This window comes from Abramis brama (assembly GCF_963993115.1).
Source record: "Abramis brama genome assembly, chromosome: 1".
Classification (NCBI taxonomy): Eukaryota; Metazoa; Chordata; class Actinopteri; order Cypriniformes; family Leuciscidae; genus Abramis; species Abramis brama.
This window is the reverse complement of record NC_139963.1, coordinates 37,073,780-37,095,216: the sequence shown is the minus strand read 5'-3', so window position 1 is coordinate 37,095,216 and position 21,437 is coordinate 37,073,780. Positions and strand designations below refer to the sequence as shown.

At 37.6% G+C, this 21,437-nt stretch overlaps 1 protein-coding gene across 5 annotated transcripts in view; it reads left to right on the top strand.

The window, feature by feature from the left end:
- Nucleotides 1-21,437, top strand: part of elfn1a (extracellular leucine-rich repeat and fibronectin type III domain containing 1a) — a 112,595-nt gene that overhangs the window by 81,670 nt on the left and 9,488 nt on the right. The window contains exons 1-3 of one of the 5 annotated variants that reach the window (XM_084087238.1): nucleotides 16,811-16,867; nucleotides 17,552-17,770; nucleotides 18,851-19,000. The exons of 3 other annotated variants lie outside the window; for them this stretch is intronic. The gene's annotated coding sequence lies outside the window, so the exon portion shown is untranslated. Of the gene's footprint in view, nucleotides 1-16,810; nucleotides 16,868-17,551; nucleotides 17,771-18,850; nucleotides 19,001-21,437 lie in introns of those variants that run through there. One more of the 5 variants, XM_084087236.1, reaches the window with a different exon arrangement.

Genomic DNA, 21,437 nt, shown 5'->3' with positions numbered 1-21,437 from the left:
ATCACCTCATGTTGCAGCATGATAATGCACGGCCCCATGTTGCAAGGATCTGTACACAATTCCTGGAAGCTGAAAACATCCCAGTTCTTGCATGGCCAGCATACTCACCGGACATGTCACCCATTGAGCATGTTTGGGATGCTCTGGATCGGCGTATACAACAGCGTGTTCCAGGAGGAGTGGACCAACATTCCACAGGCCACAATCAACAACCTGATCAACTCTATGCGAAGGAGATGTGTTGCACTGCGTGAGGCAAATGGTGGTTCACACCAGATACTGACTGGTTTTCGGTTTGGTTTTTGTGTACATAGAAAAAGTCTTAGATCTTTGAGTTCAGCTCATGAAAAATGGGGGCAAAAACAAAAGTGTTGCGTTTATAATTTTGTTCAGTGTATATAGCCGCTCTGGAGAAAACCGTGATGTCATCGTACAGCTTAGTTCAGTTCTTGTATAATAGTGTCAATGCAGGCTGATCAATATTATTGTTGAATATTAAATTAAATGTTAAATTTAATGTCCCCCCCAGAGAAAGATCATCTAACCATATAATAAGAGTACTGACAGATGAGATAATCAAAGATTTTTGGGGAGGCCCAGATGAAAATTCATCAGTTCATGTTAAATGTGTAAATTCTCTAGCAACAGCAAACATAGTTACCCCAAAAAAAAAAAAAAAAACCTTTTTACAAGCAAGTATTCCTGATTAAGCCCCCCATTTGCAATTGGTTGCTCAAACGAGTAGCCCCACCCCAACCACATGCCATTGATTGAGCCCCTGTTGATGTGGTGAACAGAGCAATGTTTTGAAAGCACCAAAAGACAGTGTTTACACTTTTCAGGAAATCAGTGTATACTAATGGCTTAATTATAAATCTCTGTAAATAAAGACATCACGAAATGGCTTAGTGCAATTATCAAATCGCAAAGGCTGTGATTTAAAGGTGCAGTAAGTGATTTCTGAGAAACTCTGTTGATATTTTATCATAGCTGAAGCAAAGCAAAATAATGCTTCACGAAAAATAAAATGACGACGAAGGAACAAAATCACAATTTTTATCAGAAAAATCTAAATTAGATTTTTTTTGCCAAACTCTTATAGCCCTAACTACACACGCAATATGCTATTTTAGTCACAAAAGGAAATCTGCTTCAACTGCTTCAGCTTTCAGTTGCAAATAGATGCAAATTTTGAGGCAAGTATATGCTGATAAACACTGTAGTCTCAGGACAATGTAATGGTTTTAAAGCTGAAGAGAGCACCCTGTCTTAGGCTGTAAGCACAACAACGGTTTAAACCCGAGGCCACACCTCTAAAGAGGGATGTCTGACCATCTGCCATTGCTTTTTGTTGTAATTTAGGTATAAAGCGGTATATCAGATATTGCTTTTGCTTACAATATGAATGAACTCTCTTTAATACATCAATTGGTGATTTTATAAGGTCCGCTCCTGTATCTAGAGAGTATGGTTGGCCATTGCCTGCATGCTGAGACTTGAGTACAAACACTAAGAGGCAAAGTAGACAGACTTAAGCCATTCACACCATAATCCTATGTAATCCTTAAAGGGCCAGGTAACTTCTTTGGCCCAGGTACTTAACATGCCGTCTATAAGAACATATTGAGAAAAGGGTTACTACAAAGGTCAGGCGGCCTTAAAGGGGACAGTTCTCCCTAAGAATAAAAAATATGCGGTTTGTTCACCTTTGACATTCCAAACTTGTTTTAATTTGTTTACTTTTGTACAAATAAAGAAAGTAATTTGGGGTCCATTTTGTTTTGGACCCCATTAACTTTCATTGTTACAATGTTATATATATATATATATTATAAATATAAAATGTTTGACTTTTTTTTTGTCATATATGAGAAAGTCTAAACCTGTATAACTTGCGTTTAATATTCTCTCATCACTTTGAAAAGTCTTTGTCAACATTGTGAAGGTAAAAAAAAAAGAAAAAAAAAATCATAAAGAGACTGTTAAAAAAAAAAAACATTGTGATAACCTTATTGCTATTTTGTTTTATTCTTATTAAACCGCTTAATTCATATTTAGGATTCCAGATATTTGGGTGAACTATCGCTTTAAGATGTTCCAGTTAGACTAAAGAGTTGAAAAGGCGAGGGATATTTACACAGAATTCCTTAGTAACATAATTGCTTTATAAATAAAACCAGCTCTTAGTATCCACATCAAACTCATGTTATACTCTGAGGAAACATGCTTTGTCAAACTATTATTTATTCATGCAGCATGCTTTTTTATGTGCTCTTGAAAGGGTCTGGTGCAGCACTACAGGTTTTTAGCTGAATGGACTCGCAGGCCGTGTTCTGTGGATGCGGATTAGAAGATGGAATGCTTTTTGGCGTCTCGGGCTTCGAGTACTTTCTCAGGCATGAGATGCAGTAGTAATGGCTGCATAATGCCTACGGTGATCTCAGTGATGACATGACATAGAGAGGTGTGAGAAAAGGGACGCTTTGTGTGAAGTGTGGAAAGTGCCATCTAGTGGCATTAAAGGCCAGCTCTTTCATCTTGCTTGGCACATCATCATAGCTTGCCTTTATAGCTTGAAAGGACTTTCTCTCATGCATTTGTCAAAAAATAGCACTGCCATTAGATAGCTCGTACTTAGCAATGCTGAATTTGTAAATTCGCATCTACACCTACAACTAAAAAGGCAGTTAGAGAGATTTCTGATCTGAGACTTCAGTCAAACTTTTACTTATTGTATACTTACATTTAAACTTATCTATCTATCTATCTACAGTGAGGAAAATAAGTATTTGAACACCCTGCTATTTTGCAAGTTCTCCCACTTAGAAATCATGGAGGGGTCTGAAATTGTCATCGTAGGTGCATGTCCACTGTGAGAGACATATCTAAAAAAAAAAAATCCAGAAATCACAATGTATGATTTTTTTAACTATTTATTTGTATGATACAGCTGCAAATAAGTATTTGAACACCTGAGAAAATCAATGTTAATATTTGGTACAGTAGCCTTTGTTTGCAATTACAGAGGTCAAACGTTTCCTGTAGTTTTTCACCAGGTTTGCACACACTGCAGGAGGGATTTTGGCCCACTCCTCCACACAGATCTTCTCTAGATCAGTCAGGTTTCTGGGCTGTCACTGAGAAACACAGAGTTTGAGCTCCCTCCAAAGATTCTCTATTGGGTTTAGGTCTGGAGATTGGCTAGGCCACGCCAGAACCATGATATGCTTCTTACAGAGCCACTCCTTGGTTATCCTGGCTGTGTGCTTCGGGTCATTGTCATGTTGGAAGACCTAGCCTCGACCCATCTTCAATGCTCTAACTGAGGGAAGGAGGTTGTTCCCTAAAATCTCGCAATACATGGCCCCGGTCATCCTCTCCTTAATACAGTGCAGTCGTCCTGTCAAATGTGCAGAAAAACACCCCCAAAGCATGATGCTACCACCCCCATGCTTCACAGTAGGGATGGTGTTCTTGGGATGGTACTCATCATTCTTCTTCCTCCAAACACGTTTAGTGGAATTATGACCAAAAAGTTCTATTTTGGTCTCATCTGACCACATGACTTTCTCCCATGACTCCTCTGGATCATCCAAATGGTCATTGGCAAACTTAAGACGGGCCTTGACATGTGCTGGTTTAAGCAGGGGAACCTTCCGTGCCATGCATGATTTCAAACCATGACGTCTTAGTGTTTTACCAACAGTAACCTTGGAAACGGTGGTCCCAGCTCTTTTCAGGTCATTGACCAACTCCTCCCGTGTAGTTCTGGGCTGATTTCTCACCTTTCTTAGGATCATTGAGACCCCACGAGGTGAGATCTTGCATGGAGCCCTAGTCCGAGGGAGATTGACAGTCATGTTTAGCTTCTTCCATTTTCTAATGATTGCTCCAACAGTGGACCTTTTTTCACCAAGCTGCTTGGCAATTTCCCCGTAGCCCTTTCCAGCCTTGTGGAGGTGTACAATTTTGTCTCTAGTGTCTTTGGACAGCTCTTTTGTCTTGGCCATGTTAGTAGTTGGATTCTTACTGATTGTATGGGGTGGACAGGTGTCTTTATGCAGCTAACGACCTCAAACAGGTGCATCTAATTTAGGATAATAAATGGAGTGGAGGTGGAAATTTTAAAGGCAGACTAACAGGTCTTTGAGGGTCAGAATTCTAGCTGATAGACAGGTGTTCAAATCTATCTATCTATCTATCTATCTATCTATCTATCTATCTATCTATCTATCTATCTATCTATCTATCTATCTATCTATCTACCTATCACTAGTTGTGCAGTTATATTTTGGCCTAAATATTAAATCCCACAATTCCATCAAAAATTCTATCCCGTTCCTTATATTTTGTGTCTTGTGGCTAAAATGACCAACTAAGACCAACATTTGAGGACTTTAAATGTTTGCTGCATCTACTGTAAGGATTTAGAAGAAATCAAAGGAAACACAGTGTCAAGAGCCAATGAACTGAGTGTGATAGTTTCAAGATTGATTAGATGTTGTCATCTGATATGGAGTCCTCATCATCTTAGAGTCGCTGACTCTTTCTGAAGAAAAGAGGTTGAGACCTAAAATAATTATTTACAGACTTTAAAGAGACTGTCACACAAGCTTAACTGATCTCTCATAAAGATGTCAAGATAAATTGCCCTCATAAGATTTGAAACTCAAATGTCTGTGCTGAGCAGTAAAGCGATTTGAGAAATTTAGTTTACTGCAATTGCCATAAACACAAAATTACCCCTAAACCTAACAATTTAGAATAAACAGCTAAGAATTCTTCTAATATTGTGGTGTATTCTTTGTGGTGTATTCAAATTCTTTGTTGCCATCTGTTCTTCAGTAACAATATTTGATTTCGTAATTTTACGGTATCCATACTGTAAGATGACTTTACAGTAGTAGTCTGTAAACCAGAAATACAGTAAATTTCTATAGTCAATAATGATTGCAATATGATTGCAATGAACTTCATTATTCTCAGGGCTATAGACAATTGCTTAAGAAATGCATTATTGTGAAAATTATGCAAAATAAGCAATAAAAACATCAAAATGAAATACCTTTATTTCAAAGAGCAATGTCAATGTCAACATGAATAAAAAACAAAAAACAAAAATAAAAATAAAAATAAAGAAAATAAACCCTGTTGGACGACGCTGAGAAGAGATTTCTAGTAGCAAACAGAAACAGCCTAGTAGTGTCTGCTTTAGACTATGGCAATAAACTTAAATTCTTAAAATGCTCTTCAGAGACTGCCCCTAACCCTTACCAGACGTGAAGGGCATAACCTATAGTTTACTTTTTCTTTTATTTAAGACATAAGTTTGAACACTTACCAAATTCTTGTCATAAGTGATTTATCTTACCTACAGTAACTTAAGCTTTACCTTGAATAACACAGTGGGTCTAAGAAAAGGACCAAGGCAACAAACAGAATGAACTTTCCATGAAAATTCAGATATTTCAAACGGTATCAGAGCCCTGGTCAGAAGCAATAGTTTAAAGTAGCGAATGTTTTAGAAAAAAAGAAGAAAAAAAAGAAAAAAAGTTAAGTGATTATATATACTGTAGTACATGGCAAACGTTACTCATCAATAACATTGCACACATTTTTAAATGAAATAGAAAATTAACTGTTTAGTAGATGAACGTAATTAGAAACTTATTAATGGTGAAAAAATTTAATTTCTGTCAGTAATTACTCACCCTCATATCGGTCCAAACCCGTAAGACCTTCGTTCATCTTCGTAACACAAATTAAGATAGTTTTAATTAAATTAAATTAACAGTCATTTAATTAACAATTTGAAGGCACAGAAAGGTAGGAAAGACATCGTTAAAATATTCCATGTGACTACAGTGGTTCGACTTTAATTTTATGAAGTGACGAGAATATTTTTTGTGCGCAACAAAAACAAAATAACGACTTTATTCAACAATTTCTTATCTTTCGTATCAGTCTCCGACCCGTGTTCACGAGAGCACCACGGCGCACGCGTGACCTTGTAGTCACATGGACTATTTTAACGATGTCTTTCCTACCTTTCTGGGCCTTCAAAGTGTTAATTAAGTAGCTGTCAATGGAGCCATCGGATTTAATGAAAAATATCTTAATTTGTGTTCCGAAGATGAACAAAGGTCGTACGGGTTTGGAATGACATGAGGTTGAGTAATTAATGACAGAATTTTAACTTTTGAGTGAACTATCCCTTTAAGTAAATAAATGAGGGTGTAGGTTTGTTACTGCAGAGAAAACAACAAAATATCATCCTAACAGAAACAGGGGCCAAGACATGACAGTTTAGTTGTGTGTAAAAGGAAGTGATTTTCCAGTTATCCAGAGAGGAGTGAATAATTATGTGATTGAGTGCGTGTCTGTAAACTATTCTGTATGCTACTGGAAACATGCATGTGAATTTGCATGTGCCTCACAAATGCATAGATGGTACTGCATGTGTGTGCACAAATTTTGCAAAAGTACATGACTCTGATCTTACATAATCGTAAATACATTTAAATAGAAAATCAAACCACTTTTGCAATAGTAGGCTACCTCTTTATAATATTGTTCCAGCTGTTCCAGGCAGGTCCAAGTAGTTCCAGGCATCTTGAGCATTTGACCATTACAGTTCCATATCACGCCACCAAATGATTTCAGTTATCTCACAGGTCCTTAGGGCCTAGAATAGCAAAATAACCAAAACCCACAAAAATTTGATCAAGCAAATAAATATAACTAACAACAGGATAAAAATTACAAACTTTTTTCATGTTTTATCATCTATGGAACGCATACTCTCTTTCTCCTGCTCTTTATCCCATACAAACGCACAAAGATATAGTGCAGGCACATACTTGCACATAGACCACTTTATCAATAAAATAGTTTTAAAATTAAAAAGCGTAATGTACCATTTCTCCGTTGCATAGTAAAGTCGCTGTTCTTGAAGCACTTCTCTGTTAGCTCTAATGACGTTTTGAATTAGCAAGGCTTGGTATCTGATAATAAGAAATAGGACAAAAACCTGACAAATGTCTTGAAATGCAACATCTGTACAATGCCTTGAGGTGTGGTCACCGAGGAGGAATAACTGACGACGAGCCGTTGAATTGCACTTCGAGTCATGGCTGCCTGCATTACAACCTTGGATGTGTATTATTTTTCAAATAATTCAGCAGCCCGTCGTCAATTATTCCCAAACCTAGAGTTATAATCTGATGGAGAACACTGACTAGTGAAATGCCTCACCCGAGAACAGTCTATGTGCTTGCAAACACGCGATTCACGCCAAGTAACGGAAGTACAGTCGAAAAAGGCAAAGTTGAGTGCAACATTGTAAAATAACAACAAAGAAATAAACTTACCTTGAACAATTTCTTTCTTTAGTAGACACAGACGGTAAGAGTTTTGAAGAGATGCCGTTGACCGCTTTCTGCAGACGAGAGCTCGTGCCTCGTGTTGAAGTAAGTTAGCCCCGCCCCCATGTGCTGCTTTTTTACAGCGCGAGGCCATTTTTCACAGAAACAAACCGGTTTACTGTTAAATGCTGTAAATTTACTGCAAGTGCTTATAATTTAACCACCATTAGCTGTAAATTTAGACGATTTAGCTGTTTATTGAAATAACAGTATTTTACTGTTGGAAAATGGCTTTAATTTTACAGCATTTTTTTTACAGTAATATATATATATAAAAGAAAGGTTATGCGATTTTGGTCTCAGTGTTTTTAAGTGAATGTTGTGTGAAGTTTCGTGAACCAGTGCAATTCTGCACATCTTATCTTCTATCATTAAAAAAAGATATTAACAGGGGGGTCCAGACATCTGAGACCATGCTGAAAATCCATAACTTACATAAAAGGCAGAAATATTAAGATTAAGATTCTGTAGTCTAGTATGCCTACTAGTAGCCAACAACTTGAGATATAATTACTTTTTTCTTGAATTCTTAAAGTAAATATTATGTGAAAATAACTGCTATTTTGTGTACATCCATTTTGATCCTGGAACTGAACAAAGTTTTAGGTTTTTAAAAAGGTTATGACATAAAAATTCTGAGAAATATGTACGTTTCAGGAGACAAGTAGAAACCTATATTAGCAGCCAACAGCATATAGTCTTGACGGCCTCCAGCGGTTTGACGGCTGTCAGTGTGAACCGGAGCTTAATGCAGCTGAACTGTTTCGCGAGTGCTCAGGAACCAGGTATTTCAAACAGTTCTTCGATTCTCCGTGCCTCTTTCATTAGGTGGTTTGTAATGCGAGAGCGCACGTGACAGCGAGAGCAGCGTGTTAGTTATGCGAGTAGACGAAGTGCCTGTGGAGGTAATAGCGTGAGCTCAGCTGGGCAGGAATGGCGACCGAGGTCTCCCGGGGAAGCGAGGAGGCAGTGGACAGCTGCAGTCTGCGAGGGGGGCTGGCTGACTCACATCTCTGCAGGAAGAGGGAACCTGGGGATGGCTGCGGGGCGGTGGAGGCGAGGAGGAGGTGGGCTGCATTGGCCAAGGTGCCCTGTCAGGGGCCTACTGATAGAAATGACTTAGACCTTAAAGATGATTTCCCACAGAAGGAAGATTTGCCACATTTCAAAAAACATTTCAGACTTAATGAATAGGATGAGCATTGCAAATTACATATTCACCAGGCTCCTCCCGGCTTTGAACACGTTTCCCTCCTCACGCCATGTCTGATTCTAAAAACATCAATAAGCAACAGCAATAAAAATGCAAATTCAAAGTTTCTAGTGCAGCCGTTATCAAAATGTGTTGTTTCTTCCTTGATGTTTTGCTCAGCACTTTAAGGACAATAAGGTTCAATAACATGTCCTGAATCCTAATTGGTATGATACAGAAATCATCTTTCAATCTTTACAAGAAGAGTGCCACGAACACTATGTTCCTGTTGCTGTCCTGATGTTCCATAACTCTCGACATTCAGTCGCAATCGCTTCTCCAGCTCGGTCGCTGCCCTCCAGAATTATGCCATTTCAAATGATTTCATCTCAAAAAGCTTATTTTCCAAAACAGCCATCTGGCAGGACAGCTCTCAATGTTTCTATCCACCTCCATCCAATTTCCCATTCCGGTCTCCACTCCACAGTCACTACGTCGCTGTGGATAGATCACACATGCAGGAGCTGGAATATTCTGACAGGCCCAATGTCCTCGCTGCCGCCGAATTCTCTGCGTGATTGATTCCATTTCTCCATCCAACATCCTCTCCCCCTCCCCGAAGCTTTCGCCTCATTCCTCCACTCGCTGCTGTCATTTGCTATTCATATTTCCTGTGCTCTGGGAAACTGTCTTTTCGCTTATTTCTTAAATTAAAGTGAAATAGATCATACATTGTGCTCAAGGTGTTGGCATTTTCAACCTCTTGTTTAGCTGCGTTTTCCTTTCCACTGGGTTGTTTTAAAAATGTCATTTAAAAATTTAACCAAATGGCTGGGTTAGTCCATATGTGACCCACATTTTGGTTAAAACAACCCAGCAGTGTGTGGGCGGTGCAAAATAGAAGTGGATTAGAGTTGATTTTCTTGCTTTGACTTATTTTAGAGCTATTTTAATTCGCGAAAAAGATACACAAACTAACTCGACAAATTATGTCTGCTTGATAGTAACTCTCTATTTATAGAAGCATTGTATAGTAACTCTCGGTTTATAGAAGCATTGTATAAAATGCAATATCTCTTTTGCAATCATGCTGTTGTTATAAATATCAGCATGGGCTTGATAACCCCGCATTTGGCGCCATATTAATATTCAGCACAGCAGCGCTCTTGTTTGTGATATTGCTTGAATGCGCATATACTTTCATGATGGAAGCCAGGCTGCCAAAAATGGCTCATGTAGTTGAGGTTTGACTGGTAAAAAAGATGAGCACTGCAGAATTTCAAATAAAGCGTCATGAATTAGTTTAGCTGTGGGCTCTTATGTTAATGCATCCTCAACTCTTTATGTCATCGTTCTGAAACCATCATCTCTTTAGTCTTGACATGACAGATGGAGAGAAGGCTTTGAGGTTGTACGGCATCCCACAGCTTACTTACAAACACCGTACAGAAACACCTCTGCAGTGGATCAAGGCCAATTCATTTAGAGAACACTATATTCTGTGTTGCTTAGGATATATTTTTCAATACAAGTATGTATCCATGAATATTGTGGACACAGAACATTTTTCACTGAATAAAAGGATGTCACGGGTAAATAGTTGTTAATGGAGTTGGATGTGTTGGATTCTTTAGAGAACAGTTTTCTATAATGAAGTGGCTTGTTCTTTTTCACAAGATTACAAGATAAAGAGTGCAGAAAATATCTGTATTAACTCAGTCAGATTTTGTGACTGACAGCCCTTTCTAAATGTTTTCTTTTGGTCTGGAACATTCTGATGTTCCAAAAAAAAAAAAAAAAAAGATTATTTCCGAAACTTTCCGAAGGCAGCATTCCAATTCACTCCGTTCTGATGTTCTGTTTTGATGAAAAAGTTTCTGGACATAGAGCTATTGTTTTCTTTTATTTCTCATCAAACAACAAGTCCACATAGGCACTTGTATAGGCTACTACATTTCTATTGTCATCCAGTCTGCGATGACATTTTCTCGTGTTTTCTTGTGAACACTCTGTCTGTTTGATGCTGTTATTTGTTGTGATGGTGATCTGAGGTTAATCTCTGTGGGGGTGAAGAGCATGCTAGCAATATGCTCGGCTCCAAATAACCAGATGTTATGCCCAGAACCCATTATGAGTTCACTTGGTAATAATGAGGCTTTGCAATAGGTTTCCATGGCAGCAGCACAATGCTCTTGCTTTCTGTTCTGTTGTGTCGTGTTTACATAAGAGGGATTCCTTATGCAGGTTATTCAGTCTTAGGCTTTTTTTTAAGTATTTGTCCAGTAGGCTATTGTGTCCTGCTGTAAGAGATTCCACTCTTATGATCCCTTTAGGTTGCACTGCCTGTATGTCCTGTACATCCAACAGTTTGGCAACCAGCACATATCATAATTTAGAGTAGAGTACATTCATCTTTTCTAAACTATCTATACCATTATAAACCAATACAGGAATACAATACTCATAACAAAAGTAGGGAACATTTTTGACATTTTTGTCCTACTTTCTTCTTTCTTCTGGTTACGCCAACCTTTTCTTTCTTTATCAGGATGTTGTTACAAAAGGTCAGAAGAAATTCTGTCATCATTTCCTCACCCTCATGTTGTTTAAAACCTGTATGCTGCTTTTCCCCCACAAGTCTCTTATGCTCAACTAGGCTGCCATTATTTGATCAAAAATACAGTAAAAACAATAATATTGTGCAATATTATTACAATTTAAAATGCTGTATTTTCAGCATCAATGCTCCAGTCTTCAGTCACATGATCCTCCAGAAATCATTCTAATATGATGATTTGCTGCTCAAGAAGCAGTTATTATTATTATCAATGTTGAAAACAGTTGTGCTGCTTAATATTTTTGTGGAAACCATGATTAATTTTTTTGAGGAATAGAAAGATCAAAAGAACACAATTTGTCTAAAATTGAAAAAGTGACTTTACAAAGAATTCTATTTCTATTTAATGCATTATTGCTGAATAAAAGTATTCAATTCTTTCGAAACAAAATAAACCCCAACTACTGAACAGTAGTGTATATAGCCGTAATCCCCCCAAAAATGTTGTTGTCCTGTGTGAATATTCTTCAAAAGTATCCAGTCATTTTTGTTTAACCGAAAAAAAAAGAAAAAAAAAAGAAACATTTGGTTTGGAATGACAGTAAATGAAAACAGAATTTACAATTTTTCGGTGAACTATCCTTTTAAGAAAATCTTGACCATTTTCTGTGCCCTCTTTTATTATGCGTTTTTCGATTAACTAGCTTTTGTTTGTTGGATGACAAAAATTAAACAGCATCCAAATGGTGCACAAAGCCACATTAACCTATCAAACTGTGTCTCATCTTCTTTCCATCTCTGTTTTTCCATCTTCTGAGCTGGCTGATTATGTGCTGTAGGCTTTCATATCCTGAGTCAGCAGTAGGAAAGGAGTCAGCTCCCATCCTTCTGCCTGCAGCTGCTCCACGCAAAGGCCACAGCACCGAGCGAACAAATTGATGGTCTGGAAAATTGCATTAAAACCTGCAGGTCTTATTCTTCTGTCCATCACGTGCATTTCATGTGCTGAATCAAATTAGTCCAGTTATATATTGACGCCAGTTCTATGGAGAAACAGGTGCTTTACAACCTGATTATTGTCATATCCTTAAGTTTAATTACATGCTGGGATGGAAATGGGCCTTGGATGTTTTGTTCTCTCGGCTGCATTCAAGGGCTCACCAGTCTTTGTATTGGATAAATCCTGAACATAAATGATAGTGTACCTGCTTGAGTTGCTTAAAGGAGAAGTGTAACATTTCTACACCACTAGTGTCACCAAATGTCATTAAAAAAGAATGTTTTCAAGCAGATTTTTTGAACAGTCCACCATCAAACAGATGCCATTGGTTGAGCAGATGTTGTTGCTGGGCTGATCGAGATGGTCACACAAACAGAGCAATGTTTTAATGGCGCCACAGGTTTTATACTCTTTGATTTACTTATAGTTGTCTTTGCATAGCAAGTGAATAAGAAGTACAGTATGTTAACAAAATGACATACTTCACATTTAAAGATTCTTGGTCTGGATGACATCTGTCATTTTCTGATCCCATTCTTCCCTCCCTCTTTACTGTCCATCCATTGTTGCAGTAAACTGTAAAATTGTGTATTTCATTAATTTGATATTCAAATATTCCTCCTTCCCTCTAAATTAAACCCTAGAGGTTTTCTTCAGTTTACGTAGGCCAGTTGCCTGGAGAGCAGACTTATACAGCATACAGTCCTCCAATTTTAATTTTAAAAGTGTACATTTAGCCTTGAATAAACAAGTACAATCACACAGCTGTGACGGGTAGCTTGTGTAAACACAACGCTAATTGATGGGCAAGAGGTGAATATAATGACTAAATCAAACACATAAAACTAAGTCACAGGGGAAACACAATGAAACCTATAACTATGTCAACAGCACCTAATGTCATAAAAGGTTTTCCTCAAGGTGCCATGACAATATGGCACTTAAAATCTTGGTTTAAAAATATATGTCCCATGCAATGTGTTATATTGAATATTTGCAAAAAACAATCATTATATTTTCTTCGAACTTATTGATACTTAAATGTATAGTTCACCCAAAAAGGAAGGTTTTGAGTTAAAGCAGATCTCAGCCCCCATTGACTACCATAGTATTTATTTTTTCTACTATATGGGGCCGAGATCTGCTTGGTACAAACATTCTTCCAAATATCTTCCGTTTTGTACAGCAGAACAAATCCCTTTAAACCAAACTGTTTTAGAAGCTTTTTTTTGTCTTAAAACCCATCAAATACACAATATCTAGTGATCTGTTCTTGAGGCATTTTAGCGCTCAGTAATGTGCTCCCAGAAAATCCCTATTAAATACAGCATATCTAGATATTCAGAACCTGTGAAAGAAACTGAAATTGACAGAAATGACAAGGTCACATTTAAGAGAGTCATCCGTTCATCTGTGTCACCTTCAGTTTATATTTGCAGGTGACGCCAATGGCCATGAGGAAATAATAGGCTTTGTCTCACAAACAATTGAATCCGAAGTACCCAGAATCGTCAAAATGCTGCTCACTTATCAGCAAGGAAACGTTAGATAAAGATAATTAGTGTGTAGAACCCCAAGGCTGTCCGTGCTCTTGACTGAGGCATTGGGACAAACCTGAAAACCGGACCTGAAATTGCTTCTCCACAGTCATATGGAAAAGTCCAGCTCCCTTCACACGGAGAGGTCTGGCCAGGGTAAGCCCAGTGACACTCAATTCCAGCCAGTCCTTCTCTGGTAATTAACGTACAGCGCTAATACCATCTGATACAAATGAAGCACGACTCCTGCCTCCTCATAATTCTCTCTCACTCGAAAGTAATTCAAGGTTTCAATGTGCCCGAATGTCCTCCTCTCCCACGAGAGCTGGTTCCATTACAACTGAATTGTTTTAGCACCTCTGAGCCACTTCTGTGCAATTCTTTTACGTTTTCCTGTGACACACGTATGAATTCTAAATGACCTCAAATATGTAGTAGGAGAACATCATAGATGGACGACCTCAGAGGGGATCAAACACCTTCAGAAGGCCACCAAAGGAAGGCAAAAGGAAACAAGGGTGGAGCTGTAAATATGAGGGAAATGACAAGGAGGAAAAGGGGTACCTGGATATTTGGAGGGTGGAAAGAGGGATGAAAGAGGGAGGCAACAACAGGGAGGAACTGCGGTTAAGCTTGTGTGGAATTCAAAGGTGAATTGAGAATTTATTGAATTAGATGTAACAAAGAGGATATAGAACTGTGATATGAATTTGAATTTAAAAAAGTAGAATCAAAATGCAATACTGTATATTACATTTATAAGTAGGGGTGAATTCAGATTGATTGGGACACTTTAAAGGCATGAATTTTCAGATCTTTATATTATGTTTCTGGAGGTTAGCTTTTAATTTAGTTTTTTGCATCAAAAAAGTTCAAATATTTGTAGAAATTATCTTTTTCCATCCTCATCTTCACTTTCTTGTCTCAAACAATTCATTTCAAGGGGCGTTGCATCTTTCAGAAACAAAATTAATCATTTTATTGGTGAATTTCATTGCACCATATAACATATAGAGGAAAATTGTGATGTCACGAATGGGGAAATTTCAAATCATGACATTTCAGAAGGGTGGAAAACAAAAACTCATATTTTAAACTAGAGAGTTAGCTTTGAGGTATAAAACTTGCAGTAGGTTTACAACCTCGTATATGTGCAACTATCAAGGAAATTTTGACATTTCATGACCCCTTTAAATTGTAACTTTTTCCCAACCCTACTATAGTTAAACAGACAGTTCTGCTGACAGTTCTTGGGTGGTGAGATTGTTAGAGTAGTCAGTGAATCTGCGTCCTCCCTGAAGCGTGAAGGTCCAACCAACTGATGTGAGTGAATTTCTGCTCCGATCAGTCTAACAGGATTTCCACCAGCAATCATCATTACACACATGGCATTATACAATACTGCTTTGAATAGCCATTATACAGGTATGTGTAGAATTCAGTTAATGCAGATCTAGAACTTTTAAAGATCATTATGGAACAGGATCCGATGTTTCTCCTGAGATTCCTTAGGAAAAATAAAAGTGTAAACAAATAAGACTACCTGAGATTTTACACTATAAAAAATTATGTGTTCGTATATGGCAACAGTTGTCTTAAAGGGGTGGTATAATGCCCTTTTCACAAGATGTAAAATAAGTCTTTGATGTCCCTACAGTGTGTATGTGAAGTTTTAGCTCAAAATACCCCACTGAGATTTTAATATGGCATGTTAAAATTCTCACTTTTTGAGGGTGAGCAAAAACGCACCGTTTTTGTGTGTGTCCCTTTAAATGCAAGTGAGCTGCTGCTCCCGGCACAGAGGGCGGAGCTTCAACAGCTTCCACTCACACAGACATGCACTGAAAATTTCAAAAACGTTTAGCCTTTTATGTTCAAACCGGAGTCAGACAAAGATAGAGAGACTCAAGAAGTGACAACATGTAGACAACATTTCTGAATGGTTAGTTGACGAATTTATGTAGCTTATGTGTAGTTATTTTCTAGTCATTAGCATATTCTGTCTTGATAGTCTATAAATCGTGTTCTGGGGGCGGGGTTTATGTAAATTTTAGGGTTCGTGATGTCACTAACCCAGGAGGAATGTTGTGTAGTCCCTACCAGCCGTTTGTTGTAGTCCTTAAAAAGTTATTTCTTTAAAAGAAAATATCTCCCTTTGCTTTTAACTTTGAGCATTGTAACTTTGCAGATGTTGTTTACGCTCAAACAGCAACATTACACACTGACTAAAGTTAAAAAAGTGAAATCATAATCAACCACCCCTTTAAAGTCTGCCTTCATTCTTCTCAGTCTGCAATCAAGTCAGAGATTTCAAAATTAACTAAAATATTTCTTCCAGGACAATTGGTTTTCAGGGTAATTTACTTCCAATGACAAAATAATGTACCTTCAGTTCAGTTGCTGTTCACAATCAGAAATGTTTCTTGAGCATCAAATCATCATATTATAATGATTCCTGAAGGATCATGTGACACTGAAGACTGGAGTAATGATGCTTTTGCATCATAGGAATGAATCACATTTCATATTTATTAAAACAGAAAAAAAAAGATATTTAAATGACAGTAATTATTCACAATATTACTATTTTTACTGTATTTCTGATCAAACAAAAGCAGTCTTGTGTGCATAAGATAGTTCTTTCAAAAACTTTAAACCTTTAGAATGGTAGTGTAAATCAAAATCTGAGAAATGTTTCATATAGAAATCTTGATTTGAATCTTGACTTGATTGCAAACTTTACTCAAAAGTCCCTTCCTTTAATTGCATTGCAGTCTAGGGGAAACGACTGAGATATTAAAGAAATCTCTTTTTTTTTTTTTTCTAATCCTAATGAAATGATACCACACAATTTCAAATGGCCAGAACAAGGAACATTTCACAAGTGCTTAATGTGTGGTAAAAACCTTTGAGTTCACCTACTACCGTCTCATTAAGTTTTGCACAGGAAACAACAGAAAAAGCCATCACTGCTCTGCATGCTCGCCAATGCGAAATGTCACCCAGACCAGGGAGCAGCTGTGCGCTCCCAGAGGAGGCTCCGTCTGGCTTGAAGACCCTGACTGTTCTGGCCTATAGCACACATGGCCTCTGCTGGACCATGGAGACTCAGGCTATTAATGAGGAATGGACAGAGGAGAAAGCAGAGCTAAGAAGGTTCCCTACAGACACTATTACCATTTGTTTATGTAGCTCATTTAAGTGTGGAGTACAGGCTTCCTCAACAACACATGCCTCATGTTGTTAATGGAATCATTTATATTAATATTTGCAAGAGATTCAGTATGTTTTTAAGGAGCTTGGGGCCAAATGCAAGCGAAAACACGAATACATTTTTTTATAAATGATGGCTTATGCAGATCAGGCTTTTTTTTTTTCATTTTTTTTTTTTCATTGCAAACACTTCAGTGTTGACTCTAACAAGTTATGTGGCTGATCTGTAATGAATGCAGACACTTTGCAGTAAAATCAGTCTAACTGGAGTGAGTCAGGCTGGACAAATAGCATGTCTGTTATATTAATGAGCCCAGTCTCTATTGGTTTAACCAGAACTTACCTAGAGACCTAAAGGCCTCCGCATCCTGCTGGCTGAGGTTATGCACGCTCTTGGCCTTTGCCATTTTGTTGCTTTAAAGGTCACAGACTTGGGAGAATGGAACAGAGGATGGAGTCTGTTTTCTTATGCCCATTAAAGCCATCAGTCATCCTACTTCACATTTTTCCACTGATGGATTTCTCATATTCATTTCATGGACATTTGAGTTTGGTAGGTAAAGTTTTTGTAAAGGATAGAGTAAAGTGCGGATATAATTTGCCTCTCTGTTCTCTTTTCATGCTCAGTTGGAGACTAAGCTGCGGAGGAACTGTATTGCTTTAAGATCATCCCGGTATTCCTGATTGAGCCCTCCACTAGTCTATTTTTTTCCCTAGATATCCTAAATGACAGTTTTAAAATGGTAATGGTAAAAATAACGATGATGATGAAGAGGAGGGGACGAAGGTTTGAGCGATGATTCCAGTGTCGCAGTTTGGTGGTGTTTAATCCCAATGGATATAGTTGTGAGTCTGACTTACTGTGGAGCCTTTGATATATATATATATATATTTTTTTTTTTTTTTTTTTTTTGTAGATTTCTGTATTGATTACTCATAAGATGTGGTCTGATTTTATTAGTCACAATTATACATTGTGTTAGTAAACAAACACAATTTGACTAGTAACACATAAACAGTTGTACTTTATAACAATTTTGTTGAAGACTGTTATGAACTCCCCTGTCTAAGGTAGAGAAGGAACAGGAAAAAAAAGAAAAAAAAAACCTAATGGTCCTCAGAGCCCCTGTCTTCCGTCCCAGCACTTATTCAATAACAAAACCATTTTGCAAACCAGGCAAAAATATTTATTTAGGGAACATAGGAACACAGTACAAAAAAAACCTAAAGATCTTTACATGGAAGCTTTTACCTTCAGGAAAAAAATTCAGTTCAGGAGATGAGATATGAGATATGTTAAAATACAAATATGATTTGTTAGTATGAATCATGCGTAGGGTGGTTATTGCTCTGTTGCAGGACAGTATATGGGATTTTATGGGACAATACAGGACACATGTATGAGAGATATGTACTACTATTATACTATTTAAATATTGATTTACATTAGTTAGAAGGCCTATTTACCATCATGTTGGATGATAACGTTTTAAAGCTTTGTTAATTGTGACCAGCTCTGTGACTCAATTTGCCCAGGTTTGAGTGATACAGTGGAATTTACTTTACAGGACCTAGTAGCTAAAAATCACATTTTATTCTAATTAGTGCTGTCAAATCGATTAATCGCATCTAACATTAAAAGTTTGTTTATATATTTGTGTGTTTATATTATATTTATTTATGTATATTTATATGTGTGTGTGTGTGTTTTGTGTCTGTGTGTATGTATATTTATAATATGAACACACACATATATTATATAAACACAAACTTTTATGTTAGACGCGATTAATCACGATTAATAAATTTGACAGCACTAATACTAATACAAATTTCCTTAAGTAGCGACCTGTTTATTTTCTTTTGTTTCATTTTACCGGACTCATCTTGAACTTGCTTTTTTTATTTTATTTTTTTATCTGACAGGTTTGATCAGGATGTTCTTATCCAGTATGTGTCTAGATGAAGTCATGGCTGGTGTAGCTGTATTTCACGAGTTTTGATGAGATCCACACTGGTGCCTTTGCTTCGTCCAGTCGTCATCAGTGGAAAAAATCCTTCTCTACGAATGCGTTGGTAATTTACCCGCTCTACTGTAGCTAGATCATGATTGCATTTTTAGTATTATATTTCTTATTGTGATATTGTGATTTCAGGGAAGCTTAAGTCTTGTGGGATGTAGCACAAAGCTCCCAATTTTGGGACTGTCCCACAAAATGGGCAGCCAGTCACCCTAATCATGCCTCCATCCCAAAAGCTTTCATATGGCCTTATAAGTACATTACAGAGCTGCACAAAGATTTGTTTGGGTGTTATTAGTTTAGTCAAATTGTGTTTGTGTATGATCGTTTGTTAAATTAAAATCTGGACAGATTTTATGAGTAATCAATACAGAAATTCAGATATTTTCAAAGGGTTCACAAACACATTCTTTCCACTCATAATTCCCAGTGGTAGGACAGTTGCATAAGCTTAGCCACTATGTTAAGACATGTGTCTTAAGAACTAGATTGACCAACTAGCAGTAAAACAAGATCAGTCTTACTTTTTCGATTTAAATGAAACTGTTTTACCTTTTTTTGTAACTGTCTTTAAAAAGTTATAACTAATCTTCAAAAAAAAAAAAAAAGAAGATGACTAACTTGCAAGACTAATCTAAGCAGTTTATGCAACTGGCAACAGAGGACACACACATTGTATGGTTTTGGGGATTGTGCTTTTGATATTTGGAGATTGCAGGAATTCAGATTCATATATAGTTTGAACCCGTGTTTTTCTTTGGTTTGATGCGTTTTATAAGCAGTACAACTTTAAAGATACTTTTGTTCTTATGAGCATCAGTGGGAGTCTGGAAGAATTATGAATTCCATAGTTTATAATTATAAGCGCCAGTGATTAATCAGAATGTGCAATATTCAAAGTAGGTTTGTCATTCTCTGAATCAGTCTTTTATAAAAAATCTGAATTTTATAAATTCATTATTTACTCACACTCATGTCCCTCTAAACATGCATTTTACAGAATTCGCTAACACTTTATTTTGATGGTCCACTTTAGATATATTAACTCTTTCCCTGCCAATGTTTTCTTTTTTGGCTGAACTATCCCTTTAAGACCGTAAGTGAATTTTTTTCTCCATGTCCCTCATTCTTCCTGTTTGTATGGGAGGCATCTGTTCTGAGAGACTCAGGATCCATATCAAAAACTGTTCCAACCCAAACTATGGTCATGTCACTGCATAGCACCATTACTGATGTGAGAAGCTCTGGCCACATCCAGACAGGTTTTTCAGGCCAACCAATTTCACATCCATCCAATAGCTGATGCCAAGCAGCTCTCAACACATGGCTGTCCGTGCCCCTCCTCAGGCACCCCTGAAAACAAAGTGAATTTCTCTAACCCTGCCTGCCAGCAGCCACTAATGGCATATGCAGAGCGAGAGTCATTAATATGTGTGGATGAACATGCGATGAGAGGGCACAAATTTGTGGGTAGGGAAGCAGTAATGATTGGCACAATGTTTGAGTTTAGGATAGAAATGTGCATTGTTGGTAAACCACAGTTAATTCCAAACTCAAACCCAGCCGACACTGAATAACAATTTCATATAATCCCTCCCTTAGGCCTCATTCTGATGTCAAGATTTCACTCCCACTGGCTCTCTGAAATGGATAAAAAATTAATTGATTCAAACATGCTGTTTTTAGGCACTCGATAACGTCCACTATGGTTTCAATAATGGTTTCACTACAAATGGCTGTCTCCTCAAACAGTGCCCTATTTAAGGGTATGGGGGGCGATTTTGGACACAGACAAAGTTTAAGTCCGGTATCAACAAAGGCACAGGGAAGAGACAGATGAAACATTAAACCAAATATATACACAATTATCTCTGGTATTTTCCATAACATGTGTATTTATTATCTCACTGGTCAGCATACAGTATGTAGCCTTTAGCATTGCATATAAATATATTTTTGCCTCATATGGTGATCAGAATCCCTGTCGGATCAGTTATTTCAAACACTCGCTGCATTGTGTCTGAAAGTATCTTTTGAGCTGAATTTTTTTTTAAATGACTTAAATGTTAAGGTCAGCTGGTAGCTTGGTATGAAAACATAGGAAATGAACAGAGGTGTTGAACCTCTCATGACTCAGGTAAACTCCGCCTTCGTTCATGACCATTCCTCAAGACCCAGTTGGCCTGCTTTGGACCAAGGAATTCGGCAGGCCAAAACCCCCTGGCCGTTGGCCCCGAGAAAGCCCCGATCAGGCCCGAACAGGCCCAATCAAGCCCTGGAACTGGCCCTGGCAGGCACTAGCACGCTCGCTTTTGGCCCGACAGTGGAAACACGGCTATTGTTTACCAAGTGTTAATGACCCAACTTTAAGTGTTCAACTTACATGGCTGATTATACAAGCTCTACCTTGAAGATTGTCCGCACAGCTGAGATGATGTGGGTGAGAAACGCAATTGTGGATATCTCCATTGCTACATTTGTTGCTTATGTTG